The following is a 12838-nucleotide window of genomic DNA, read 5'->3' on the forward strand; positions in this document are numbered from 1 at the left end:
ATAAGACAAGGTTATGTATAGATCAGTTGATGAAAATGTTGTGACCAGAAGCTCACAAGAACCTAACCCTTTTATTCCCCTAGGAGCCATGGTTCAGTATTCATGCATTCAGTGTCCATGGCAACTTTATGAAGCATAAGTTCCAAACAATGAGAATCAACTGATTACAAAGGGCTGTTGTCTGTGAGCCAATGGAGCAGTGTCACAGTACAGCGAGAACGCAAAGAGTGAAAATGTGGGATCAAGGAGGGCTTCACAGAGGAAGTGATATTTGAGCTTTCTTGAAGGGTAAATAGGAGCTCCCAAGAAGAGAGGATCTGGAAGGACTTTTCAGGAAGCCCAAATAAAACAAACAAACAAAAAATATATATATATATATCTTATTCCACTTTCTTCCCTTGCATTTTTTTTAAATTAGGACTGGGCCTTGAGGACAAAGTCAGTAGGTGCTAGCCACAGTCACAGGAGAATCAGTTAAAGGAGTTAAATGGAGTGTGATTTTCTCACCATCTAGGTTCACTTCTACCCATACCATCTACTTGCATCTACAGCTATGAAAGAGTTTTAGGTCCCTTTCCATTTTCTCCCATTGATTTTGAGGACAAGTGTCTATAAGCTGAGACAAACTATACAAACATTCCTTCGCTTTCCTCTTTTGTATACTTCAAAGCAGTTTCCCATCTAAGATAATGTTTGATCTCTCAGCAGCTTTGGGATAGAAGCAGTAGAGCAAGGGTCTCACCAGACAGAAAAGGGAAGCGATACACAGAGAGCATGCCTGAAGCTGTAGAGCTACTTCACAAAGGTGAGGTTGAACTCAGATCTTATTCCAAGTTCTACATTCTTCCTAGAGATCACACCAAAATTCAAGCCACATTAGCAATCATAATAATAACAATAAAAGCTTCCACTCCTGAGCACTGATGATGGCTCTGATTGGCATGTTACATTTATTATTTCATTTAATCTTCTAAGAACCCAAGGGATAGGTACAACTGCGATCATTTCTATTTTACAGATGAGAACAGGGCTTAGCAAATTAGGGAAGCCATTCATGGTTGCACAATTAGTGAGTGACAGAACAGGGGCTTGAGGCCAGACCTGTCTGTCCACAAAGTCCATGCTCCCAACCATTCTGTGGGGCTGATTATAGGGCCACCTATGCTAGCCTCTGAGAATTATACTGCTGCGTACCAAATCCTGTTTAGAATATGTTCAGCCCCTCCTTATCAGTTCTTATCCACAATTATTATAAATAGAATTTGTGTAAGTAAAGATGAAATGTTCTTTGCTGTGAAGTTATGTGTGAAAGATCTGACCTTCAAGGGAGACCAGTTCAGACGTGAGAAATGAGCTAAGGAAGAGAAAGACAGCGTGAAGAGGACACATGCATTTCCAAATGACCCAAGATGGAGTCACAATCCTTCAGCAACAAAACAGTCCTTGATATTTCATTTATAAAATAACAGGGCTACTTCTTAGGATTTCACGACCCCAAAGAAATGTTTAACAAGTGTTAGCTTAAAACATATCTTTAAAAAATAAGATAACAGAGAGGGAGACAAACCATAAGAGACCCTGAAATACAGAGAACAAACTGAGGGTTGCTGGAGGGGTGTGGGGGAGGGGGATGGGCTAAATAGTCCATGAGCATTAAAGAGGATACTTGTTGGGATGAGCACCGGGTGTTATATGTAAGTGATAGATCACTAAATTCTACTCCTGAAATCATTATTACATTGTATGTTAACTGACTTGGATTTACATTAAAAAATAAAAGAATAAAAATAAAACATATGCTTTAACAAATTATTCCAGATTCAAAGAAGGAAATAAGTAACCTAGTGTCCTATGGAGAGACCTGGGTCTGGGTCCAGATAGCCTTGGGCAACACTTCCCCTTTCCGGGCCCCAGTTCTTTCATCTGTAAAATGAGGCAATTTTGAGCAAGTGCTCAGGTTTTATCTAATGGACAACGTAAATTGCATAACTGACCATCAAGTTTTTCTTTTCTTGCTAACTACACAAATGTTAACTACACACACCAAGTGTGTGAGCCTACTCTGTGTAGCAAGCCCACTGCAGTTAGAGACTTTTTTGGTATCACTTACTCACAGTTTCTCTCCACCTCATATTCCTTTCCTACATAAACAGGGTTTCTGTTTTCTCTCTGCAGAACCAATTCTTATGCCCATTCCAGATACCTCCACTATTGGTTTCTGTGAAGCAATTTTACATGGAGACCTAGATGTCCTAAGTGACCTGAGACTTTTCTAAAAACAAGGCATTGTTGCCACACACGGAACTACAGTGTGTGGGCCTCAGATTTGCAAGAGGCAATGCAATTCTCAACTGATAGGTTCCATCCACTGTTGATGGTGCAGCCAGGGCTTGTACGTGAAGCATATCTGAAGGTACTAGAGAGGGCTACACATTTCACCGGCAACATATAAGCTAGGAGTTCACTTTTGATTATTCATTCAACTCATTTTTACTGAACTCCTATTAAGGACCAGTCTCTGAGAATGAGATGAGAAGCAAGAAAGACACATCCTTTCTCCTAGATTTAGTGCTCTAATAATGTTATGCAAGCAACTATGTCAGCAATCACAACACAACACAACAAGGGGTATGATAGAGGAAGCCCAGGGGGCTCTGGGAGCATAGATGACTAACCCTAGCCTAACCCAGACATAGAGGGAGCTTGAAGGAACAGACAGGTAGGTGGACAGCAGAGGGATGAACAGAAGTTTGGCAGCAAACTGGGGAAAGTGCAGACGCGGGAGAGAAAGGGGGGTAGATCATTCTAAGTAAAAAGCCCAGCTTGCACAAAAAGGCCAAATGCAAGAGAGAATACAGCAAATTCAGGAAACTAGAAGATTACCTTTGGCTAAAACCAAAGAGAGCTTGCTCACAGAAGAGGAAATCGGAGAAGCAGAGGCCAGATCCTGAAGCTCCTTTGTGAGCCATGCTAAGGCATTTGGGCTCCATACTGAGAACAATGAGGAGCTAGTGACGTGCTATAAGCATGGAGCAGGTCCTTTGTTTTCACTCATGTGATTTTCTACATGTAGAAGGACTTTAGAATGAATCCAACTTACTTCACTGTATGGAGGGAGAAACAAGTGCAGTGACTTGCCTAGGATCATTTACTTGCAAAACTGGGACCAAAAGGAAAGCCTCTGGATTTCCAACACAATGGTTTCAACAAGACTATATTGCTTCCCCTTATAAGCAAGTGGAATTCAGGGGTCAGGAAATTATTTTTGCCTAGGATCCAACCAAATAAACACCTAATAGTCTTTTTACTTCTTCTTTTCTTTTCTCTTCTTTTCTTTTCTTTTCTTTTCTTTTCTTTTCTTTCTAGGAGAGAGAGAGAGACAGCGTGAGCAGGGGAGGGTCAGAGAGAGAGGGAAATACAGACTCTGAAACAGCCTCCAGGCTCTGAGCTGGCTGTCAGCACAGAGCCCGATGCGGGGCTCGAACCCACAAACCGCAAGATCATGACCTGAGCCGAAGTCAGACGCTTAACCCACTAAGCCACCCAGGCGCCCCTTTTTGTTTCTTTTAAACAACTTGATCTTAAAAGGTGAAAAGACAAGGAAGGACCAGTAGGGAGAAATACCTCTTCCAGAAATCTACAACATCAAACAGAACTTGCCCTTTAGAGTGAAAATCCAATCTCTCTTGTTACGTATTTGTAATCACTGACACTCAAAATCACAATGATCACAGTGGAAAATGAAATTTCAAAAAAAGAGGGAGGAAGAAAGAAAGAAAGAAAGAAAAGAAAGAAACTTGGGGTTTTCAAGCCATCCTCCACAAACACCTCCACAAGCTTTCTCACAGAGGCAGAAATGTATGTGCGCACATATATATAAGTCATCCTCTCTGAAATAGCAATTTAAATTCAAATGAGTGATGTAACATCAAACCATAAAGGATCATGAATTCTGAGTGCTTGGGAAATAAGAAATGGTATGAGATCAGCGAGGGTGAAGATTCACAAGTCTTTTGCCAGAGACTCTGTGGCTCCTCTATAAATAGCCCCTAATAGGAATAGCTGAGTAATTAAGTATAAATTTGTGGGCCATAGACAAACATTTGAGAAAGCTGCCCTTGTAACAGGACTTTATCCTTTATATCTGTACCCACTTTAAAAGATCTCAAATGCTTTCAAGTGTTTACCTTGTGAGGTAGGAAGGGCAATTATTACCCCCCACATTACAGATATGGTGGCTTCTCAAGAACAGAGTACTGAAGTGACTTGAGTGAGGGGTCTCAAGGTTGGATCTGAAGGCCCACCCGGCTGCAGCTAGGTGAGAACAGTTTCTTTGGACAGCCCTAAATGGCAGATTAGCCTTGAGGAGAAAGGTGCCTGTCCTCTCAGATTCTTCCTGGCAAAGCCAGGTGATTTCCTGTCACCATTATATTTTCCTTTTTGTCCATTAGGCAATTCTTCCTCAATGAAGTTGAGGCAGGTCCCTGCTTAAGAGATGGCAGCCTCGGGGATTGTCTCCAAGCGACTGAGACGATATTCCTGAGCAGAGGAGCACTGGGGACCAGACCCAATTGGTGGAAGCTCCCTGCCCCCAAATCCCTGGTTTATCTTCCATCACTTCACTTTGTTTCTTTCCTTCACAGAACTTCTTCTAGCTGTAACTGGACGTTAGCTAGGTGAATTTATGCCCTATCTCTCTGGGTAGATAATAAGCTCCAAAAGGGCAGTACACCAGTGCATACTCAGCTCCTGGCACGGGGCTCGGAACAAAATAGATGCTCAATAAGTATTAAGTAGATAAATGAGCACTTGGAAATAACGTGAGATCGATGAGATCGCAATGGAGCCCAAAGCTTCCGTCCTCCCACTGCTGCAGGTGTGGCTCTCCGGCATGCGGGATTTGGAGGCAAGCCCCCCCTCCCTTCTCCATCCTGAGGGCAGGGCGGCTGGCGGTCCCGGGGCAGGAGCCGGAGTGCAGGTCTGGGATGCGCCCGCCGCGTAGAGGGGCGCACCGACTGCCCCTCGCCGCAGCCATTTCCTGCTCTTTGTGTGACAGCGGCGGCGGCTGAGGGGCCGGCCCCCNGGCACTCGCGGGCCTTGGGGCCGGCATGGGGACCGGGATGCTGCGGGGGACGTCGATACGGCCGTGAGGATGCGCGAAGCGCCGGCGCCCCTTCTCCCCGCCCAAGGGGGGCGCTCGGCGCGGCGCCCCGGCTAGCGCGGCCTGGGGGCCACCGAAGCCCCTGCAGGCTGGGTTCCAGGCCCCGCGCGGTCCTTTCCCCCCTCCGGCCCACCCTGGGCCTCGCTGCGCGGACCCCCCAGCGGGGAAGCGCCGACACACAACGCAGCTCGGGCGGAGCGGCGGCAGCAGCAGGTGCGCGGCCTGGGCCCGAGCCGCGGGCCGGATAAGGAGCAGCGCTCACCCCGAGAACCGGAGACACCTGCAGCGGCGACGTCCCCGACCCCAGGTATTGCAGATCGCCGGCCGCCGCCTCTGCCGCCTCCGCCACCATCACCAGCTCCAGGGCAAGCGAGAGCCGCGTGGGCCCGCCTGGCAGCCGCCTGGGGCACCTACCGCCCTGCGGTGGACGTGAGATGGGTGGGGCGAGGGGCGAAGCGCCAGTGTTTGAAGGTGGGGGTTTTATAGAGGCAGGAGGCAAGGCTGACCCGCTTTGAAGCCTCCTGGCCTACACCAGCATCACTCTCCCTCCCGGCCAGCTGGCGGCGGGGGAGGACGGGGTGAGGGGATGAGTGGGCTGACTCCTGGGGAAGAAGAGGTTGGATTTTCTTGAGCTCTGAAGAATTGGGAAGATTGGCTACCTGTCTGTTGTGGCTTCTGCTTTTCAGGACAGCCCTCCCCCTCCATGGATGGTTGAAAAGGAAGAGAAGGGGTTGCCCTCTGTTTAGGGCTGGGGGTGGGGGGTGGGGGGGCGAAGCGTGGTCGGACAGGAGTATGGTTCTCTGTACTGAGGAGAACCTGGCAGGAAGGGACGCTGGGACTGCCCAGGCCCTCCCCAGCTCCGGGAATCTGACTTTGACCTCTGGTTGCCTAGTTTCTCCAGCACCGCGCTGGAGCCTTGTGGGCTGATGGGCCATGGACTTTTCTGCCAGCCGGGACAAGAAGGTGGCAAGGGCCTTTTCCTGCTAGCTCTCAGGTGCCTGTGCCTTCCTGGCAGGGGCGAAGAGACTGGGCAGTCCTGTGGGCATAAGGGGCAACTCAGGAGAGTGCTGGTTCTCATACTCTTGTTTTCTACCTGCTGCCTGTGTCCCCTTTAGGGCAGTGGGTCTCACCTTACTTATTCTTGGGCACAGGCCCTGTTGGAAGCCGTCCTGGCAACCCTGGAGATCACAGAGGTTGGGGACAAAATTCTAGGTCCATATCCCTGGGCAGGATTGCGAAGGCCTTGAAAGTGGTTTTCTGCACCATTAGACACCTCTGTGACTTGCCCTGAGGCCTCCCACCTCCACCTCCGTATAGTGCTCTGTGCTTCCCTGATTCTCCTATGTTGAAATTGGTTTTCAAGATAGGAGCCAGTGAACATGTTTATCCTTAAGAGCTAAATACAAAATAATTTCCCATTCAACACACAGCAGGTCCTTTAGAAGTCATTTGACTGGAAAGGAACCAGGCTGTGAGGCATTTTAATAGACAACAAATCTGTAAGTCAACATAGTTGATATCGCTAACAGTGGAATTTCAGGCACTGGGCTGGAAGTGGGAACGGGGAACGAGGTAGCAGTTTTGGGGAACAACTCACTGAAATGACAGTATCTAGCAGTTGTCAGCTCTGCTGCAAGAGCAGTAATAATGTAGCAGTGTGTGTGTGTGTGTGTGTGTGTGTGTGTGTGTGTGTGTGTGTGTGTAACTGGTCAGGGGTTACTGTCCCTGGAAGGTATGTGTTGAGCACCCACTATCTACTTGGGGGAGGTGAAACTTTCCTATAGATAGTTACTCATTGCCACTGGCTGCCATCTGCCCGACATTTACTAGGCCACAGGAAGAGTGTGTTGTTGCTTACAAAGCCAGTGCTTCTGCCTAGTTCTGCATGCTGAGCCTCTGACTGGGGGCATTAGCTCTCTGCTCACTAAGCTTCTTTATTATATTTCCTGGCCAGTTCTGACCAGTTCTGTAGGCACCCAAGCCTGCCTTGTTCAGTCCCTGCTGAAGGAAAAACTTGCTTTAGGCATTAGGCCAAGAATGGGGTATCCAATCCAGTAAGGTTGGCTAGTTTTTCTCAAATCAAATCAGGGGCTGGCCCAGAGAAGGAAGTCAGCATGAATTTGAAACCTGGAAGAGGGCCCCAGGAGAATACTACCTGTCCCCTCTGATAAATTGTTCCCTCTTGGGCGTTCAGTGGGCCTCCGTGGCTGTCATTGACCGGCAAGCCGAATTAGGTGATGAATAGGCAACAAGCTAATTAGCATTAGAAGCGACACTCCTGGAAAACAGTACAGGGCTCCAGTCCCTACATTTGAGGATTGGTCTACACTCTCAAAGAGGTTTCTTTTGGCTGTGGTTGGCCCCAGGGTTCTACCAAGAGCTTCACAAAATGGGCTTTTGTAGCCTCCATGTGGCCACCACAACAATGAGTCTATTTCTTTAGTGGCAAGTATTAATTATTCTTCACTTGTAGTTGGTGAAACCAGGCATCAGTCACCTCATTGGAGTCTTTGTAAAAGGCCTTTGGTCTTGTCATTTTGAGGAGCAAGACCATGTCTAGAGGATGGACCCTGCTGTGGTAGCAGAAGTGGGGGAAGACAGTGGGGCACGCTGCTTGGCAGTGACTGAGAGGCTGCTGTTGGTGGGGAAGGAGCTGGTACTTTACTGGATGCTCTTAAGTGAGGGATGCAAGAAAGTGCTAAGTACAATGGCTAGCACATAGTTAAGTGCTATCGTATCTATGTACTTTTGTTTTAATGTATTAATTACATAATCATCAAGAATGTGGCTCACGCGCATAGTCAACCCATAGCTCTTCCCATCCTCTACCCCCAGAACCTTCCTGGACTTTGCTTTTTCCAGGGGAGCTGGCTCTGTGACCAAGAAACCTAGCCCCAGGTTTACCTGCAAAAGGTAGCCAAAAGAGGGTTAAGACAGGCATCAGTAAGGCTTCAGGTAGGAAGTGCTCTTGAGTAGCTCCCTGAAGGTAGGTATAACTTGAGTAGGCAAGAAGAAAGGGGAGGGAATACACTGAGCAGAAGCCCGGAGGTAGTTCTCACATTTCAACACACAAACAGAGGTCAGGAAGGAACTTTCCCTCTGTGTGCATTTAGCATTTTGCAATCAACCAAAAATGTTAAGGGCATGCTTCACTTCCCAGGCTGACAGAGCAGTGCAGTGGTCTTAGGACACAGGATTTATCCTTGACTTGCTGTGTGCCTTTAAATCCACCACTACCTCTCCGACCTTAAAAATTGGGCAAAGGAAAGCAGCTTGCCCAGCTCCTTACCTACCTGTTGCCACAGGAGCCTGCAGATGAGATAATGTCTGTACGTCCCAGTCTTAGAAGAAAAGGCCATGGAAACAGAGAAGAGAATGAGGTTTCTGAATGTGTGGCTCTTTTGGATGACTGCCCTTCATTCCTAAAGGAACAATTTATTAATTATATATTGTGTGTCAATTTAAGAAGACAAATCTGTGGCCTCTCTGTAACATTGAGCCAAAGGGAAACTGAAAGGCACTTTGTGATGCACAGAGTCTGTCAAGGCCCCTGGATGGCCTTGTCTGTACAAAGACACTTCAGATTTCAGTCAGTGGGTATGGGACGCCTCCCAGGATGCAGAGTTTGGATACTGGCTTCCTAACCATGGCCATTATGCCAAGGGCTATGTGCGATGTGCCTCAAAGGATGACCATTCAAGCTGTACTTCTTGGGCCCTGGCATAGAGGAAGAAACCATTTGGGTACAAATTCTTGAAAGAAATTGTTTTGAGAAGGCAGAGCTTGGGTTCAGGCAGAATTCCTTGCAGGGACCATTCTGGCTGAGTTGCATTTTAATAGACATACAGCAACTCAGAAATTAGTACAAGGAGAGAGGAAAGTAAACATGACCTTCTGGAGAGATACCCAAGAAGGACCCAGTGATGACTTCATCAATAGGCCTTTTGATTGTGTGTTTGCATCACTGTTAGGTCATCTTGAAGCAGTGGTTCTCCGACTTAAATCTCTTCATGGGACAGAGGGATGTTTAGTATGCCTGCCTTGTGTGGTCTCTGTCTTCTAAATAAGGCAGGAGATGAAGTCCTCTGCAGAAAGTAAAGGTGGCGGACTGGTTAGGAAAGTTCAGGAGACTTCCGGAGGTTTGGAACAGCTGCCTCTGTGGGTGGAATAAGAAATCAACTGGGGGATGAAAGAGAGGATTGTCTGACTTTACTGAAGGCCCAGCTGAGACCAAAGAATATGCAGGGCTGACCCTCATAGAAGATCCTTAATAACTCAGTGTTAAGGGAAGGGCTACCTGAGAAAGATATTCAGCTTGTGGTTTTATATTGTGATGCCTTAAGACTGATTTTGACAGGGGCGCCTAGGTGGCTTAGTTGGTTAAGCGTCCGACTTTTGCTTAGGTCATGATCTCGCGGTTCGTGGGTTCGAGCCCCGTGTCGGGCTCCATGCTGACTGCCAGCTCAGAGCCTGGAGCCTGTTTCAGTCTGTGACTCCCTCTCTCTCTGACCCTCCCCTGCTCACGCTGTCTCTCTCTCTTAGAAATAAATAAAACATTAAAAAAAAAAAAAAAGACTGATTTTGACAAAGTATGAATAGTGAGAAGAGAAATCAGAAATAGGGGTTAGCCATCACCTCCAAGGATGTTACACCTTTGTGGGAAAGAGAAATAAGGACTTGCTCCTTATGAGTAGAGGCAGAATCTGTGACAGAATTTTCTTAAAAAGTCTCCTCAGGTTCATATAGTAATAAGGCTGACTTAAATGTGTTGCCTTAGGGGATCAGAATTTTAAATTAAAAACAATTTTTTTTTACCAGATGACATGCATTTGGGCCATTGGCTTATGCATTCAACAAGTTGTTCATGAAGTGCTATTTAAGTAAATAATGCCTAGCATGTGCCCACATCTATATTAGGGCTGTGTGTCAAGCTCAAAAAAAAAAAAAAAAGATGATTATTCCTCTCATTTCTGGTGATTCCAAAGAATTGGTGAAATGTAAAGAAATTTATAATGCAGTAGGAAACTGTGGACTCAGACTGTGGGCACTGTTGGGATCCAGAAAAATGAAAGTTTGGTGGAGTTTGACTGGCCAGACCTTCATGTAGGAGGGCTATCTTGACTTGGGCCTTGCCAGTGGTCAAGGGTGGGATTTGAGAAGGACAGAGGACAGTCTCCTGGAAAGTGACATCCAGGAATGTCCATGGGCAGGGTAATGGCACCCTGTACATCGTGGCCAGAGTGGGTTTGCTTGTTAAGGAATGGTGGTCTTCAAAGAAGCCCTTTGCACGGAATGTCCATCTGCTATCACTGTCATTTTCTTTCGAGTTGGAAGGGCCCTGAAAGAGTCCAGTGATTCTTAACTGCTTATTTTTGGTTTTGGTCTTTTTTTTTTTTTTTTTAGTACATATGGTAGACAATATTGACGTGTTCAACACACCACACCCAGGGCCAATCCCCTCCCCACTCTACCCCCATTTTCTCCCTCTCAAGGGGAGAGATGTATAGGCAAGCAGTGATAGCACGAAAGCACTTGGAACCTTTCCAAACACATAATAAAAATACCTTGTTTGCAAACCTCACTACTTATGTTGGCACTGGTAAAAGTTGCCCACAAGAACCTTCACAGCCACGTGACATCATGGTTGAGAACCAGTGCCCAGCCAACCTCCATATTTTACAGATTGGGAAATGGCCTTTTTAGAGTGAGTGAAAATGTGATTCCAGGGCCTGAGTGAGTCTTCTTCAGACCAAGCCACATTCGAGTTGTAACTTCACATCGATGGTCTGCGTGCTCTCATCTGGTGGCTGAGCCTGAAGTCTTGCTCTGTTTCCACAGCAGATGCAGTGTGGCTGGCTTCTCTTTCTCAGTTTTAGCAGGTGCTTCAGAGAGCTGGCTCCTGTCCCCGGATATAGGTCACATTGGTGCCCCTCACGTGGTGACTTGTCACAGGCTGCAGTGGGAGCAAATCTGCAAGTCCCTTTTGGTGGCACGACTCCCCCCCTCCCCCACAGGAGATTGGGATCTGCCTGATTGGGTTATCAACAGAAAGGTCCCCTCAACCCTGACAGCACAGGAAGCAGGTGAATAAAACGGCAGGCGGGTGCTGTGGGCAGGCGAGCACCGTGGCAAGGTTTCCAACCCTGCCAAGATCTTTTTCTTTGCTGTAAACAAAGAGGAGGCTGGGCCTTCTCCAGAGGCCCAAGACATGGACTCCTGTGCTCTGACCTCACGTCCCTTGTGTGGAGAGACGCTGCTGGTGACGGGGCCTCTCCGCCCAGAAGACCTGCAGTGAGGGACTTGGGTTGGGAAGACTGCCTGAAGACGATGTTGTGGACTGGTCAGATGTCAGAAATGCTAGGAAGGAGGCCTTGAGTTGTTTCTTTTCTTTTCTTTCTTCTTCTTTTTTTTTTTTTAATGTTTATTTATTTTTGAGAGAGAGGGAGAGAGAAGCAGGAAGGGAGTGGCAGGGAGACAGGGAGACACAGAATCTGAAGCAGGCTCCAGGCTCTGAGCTGTTAGCTCAGAGCCCACAGCGGGGCTCAAACCCATGAACTGTGAGATCATGACCCGAGCCTAAGTCAGATGCTTAACTGACTGAGCCACCCAGGTACCCCTGGGTTGTTGTTTCTTAAAGTAAGTTTAAAACTGTCAATCAAAGCAATACATGCTTTAAAAAAGATCAAATAGTGTTGAAAGACTCATAATGAAAACAACCATCCAGTGCCCACCTCCCCGTAGAGGCTGTCACCTCTAACTGACTGTTTTTTCCAGCACTTGCCTCCAGATCTCTAAACAATAACACTATGCTTACACTGCTATTTCTTGATTTATCTGTTCTATGCATTATCTACTTGCTTCCTGCTGTGATGGATGAAGATTTCACTTTCTTGCACCATCCACCTCCCTCCCCTGCCCCCACCTCCCAATATAGTAAGACCTCTGCTTTAACCTATATTTAATTTAAAAAAAAATTTTTTTTTTAGAGAGAAGGAGAACAAGGAGAACAAGAAGGGGTGGGGACAGAGAGAGGGAGAGACAGGGGGTGGGGGAGGGAGACTCTTAAGCAGGCTCCACACTCAGGGCAGAGTCCTGTGCGGGTCTTGATCCCACAACCCTGGGATCATTAGCTGAGCCAAAATCAAGAGTTGGACACTCAACCGACTGAGCCACCCAGGCTCCCTTAACCTAAATCATGTTTTAAAGCATCTACATTGTAATTTTTAAATGTTTACTTATTTATTTTGAGAGAGCACAAGTGGAGGAGGGGCAGAGAGAGGGGGAGAGAGGGAAACTCCCAAGCAGGATTCCTGCTGTCAACGCAGAGCTCAACCCAGGGCTTGATCTCACAAACCTTGAGATCATGACCTGCGCTGAAATCCAGAGTCAGACGCTTAACCAACTGAAACACTCAGGTGCCCCCAGAAGCTACTACATTATTAAAATGTGAAATGTATGTAAATCACAAGAGAGCTAAGTAATGTCCTTTGATTTATCTCCTTCTTATATGGCTTTTTTGTTGTATTGCAAAATTAGAATTTTCTCCCTTCCTTCCTATTTAATCTTCTCCTCCTCCTCCTCCTCCTCCTCTTCCTCCTCCTCCTTCTTCTTGCAGCTCTATCCTATCTGTTACTGTATTAGGTCCTCTCGTCTGTCAGGAAGTTACAGTGTTAGCCA

General features: G+C 47.0%; 1 protein-coding gene across 1 annotated transcript in view; it reads left to right on the top strand.

Moving 5' to 3' along the window:
- Positions 1 to 5449: 5449 nt before the first annotated feature.
- CYFIP2 (cytoplasmic FMR1 interacting protein 2) overlaps positions 5450 to 12838 on the top strand; it is a 129080-nt gene continuing 121691 nt past the window's right edge. Inside the window, exon 1 of the mRNA XM_077780798.1 lies at positions 5450 to 5468. The gene's annotated coding sequence lies outside the window, so the exon portion shown is untranslated. The remainder of the gene's footprint in view (positions 5469 to 12838) is intronic.

The sequence above is a fragment of the Crocuta crocuta genome, unplaced genomic scaffold (assembly GCF_008692635.1).
Source record: "Crocuta crocuta isolate KB4526 unplaced genomic scaffold, BGI_CrCroc_1.0 scaffold343, whole genome shotgun sequence".
In the NCBI taxonomy this organism is placed as follows: domain Eukaryota; kingdom Metazoa; phylum Chordata; class Mammalia; order Carnivora; family Hyaenidae; genus Crocuta; species Crocuta crocuta.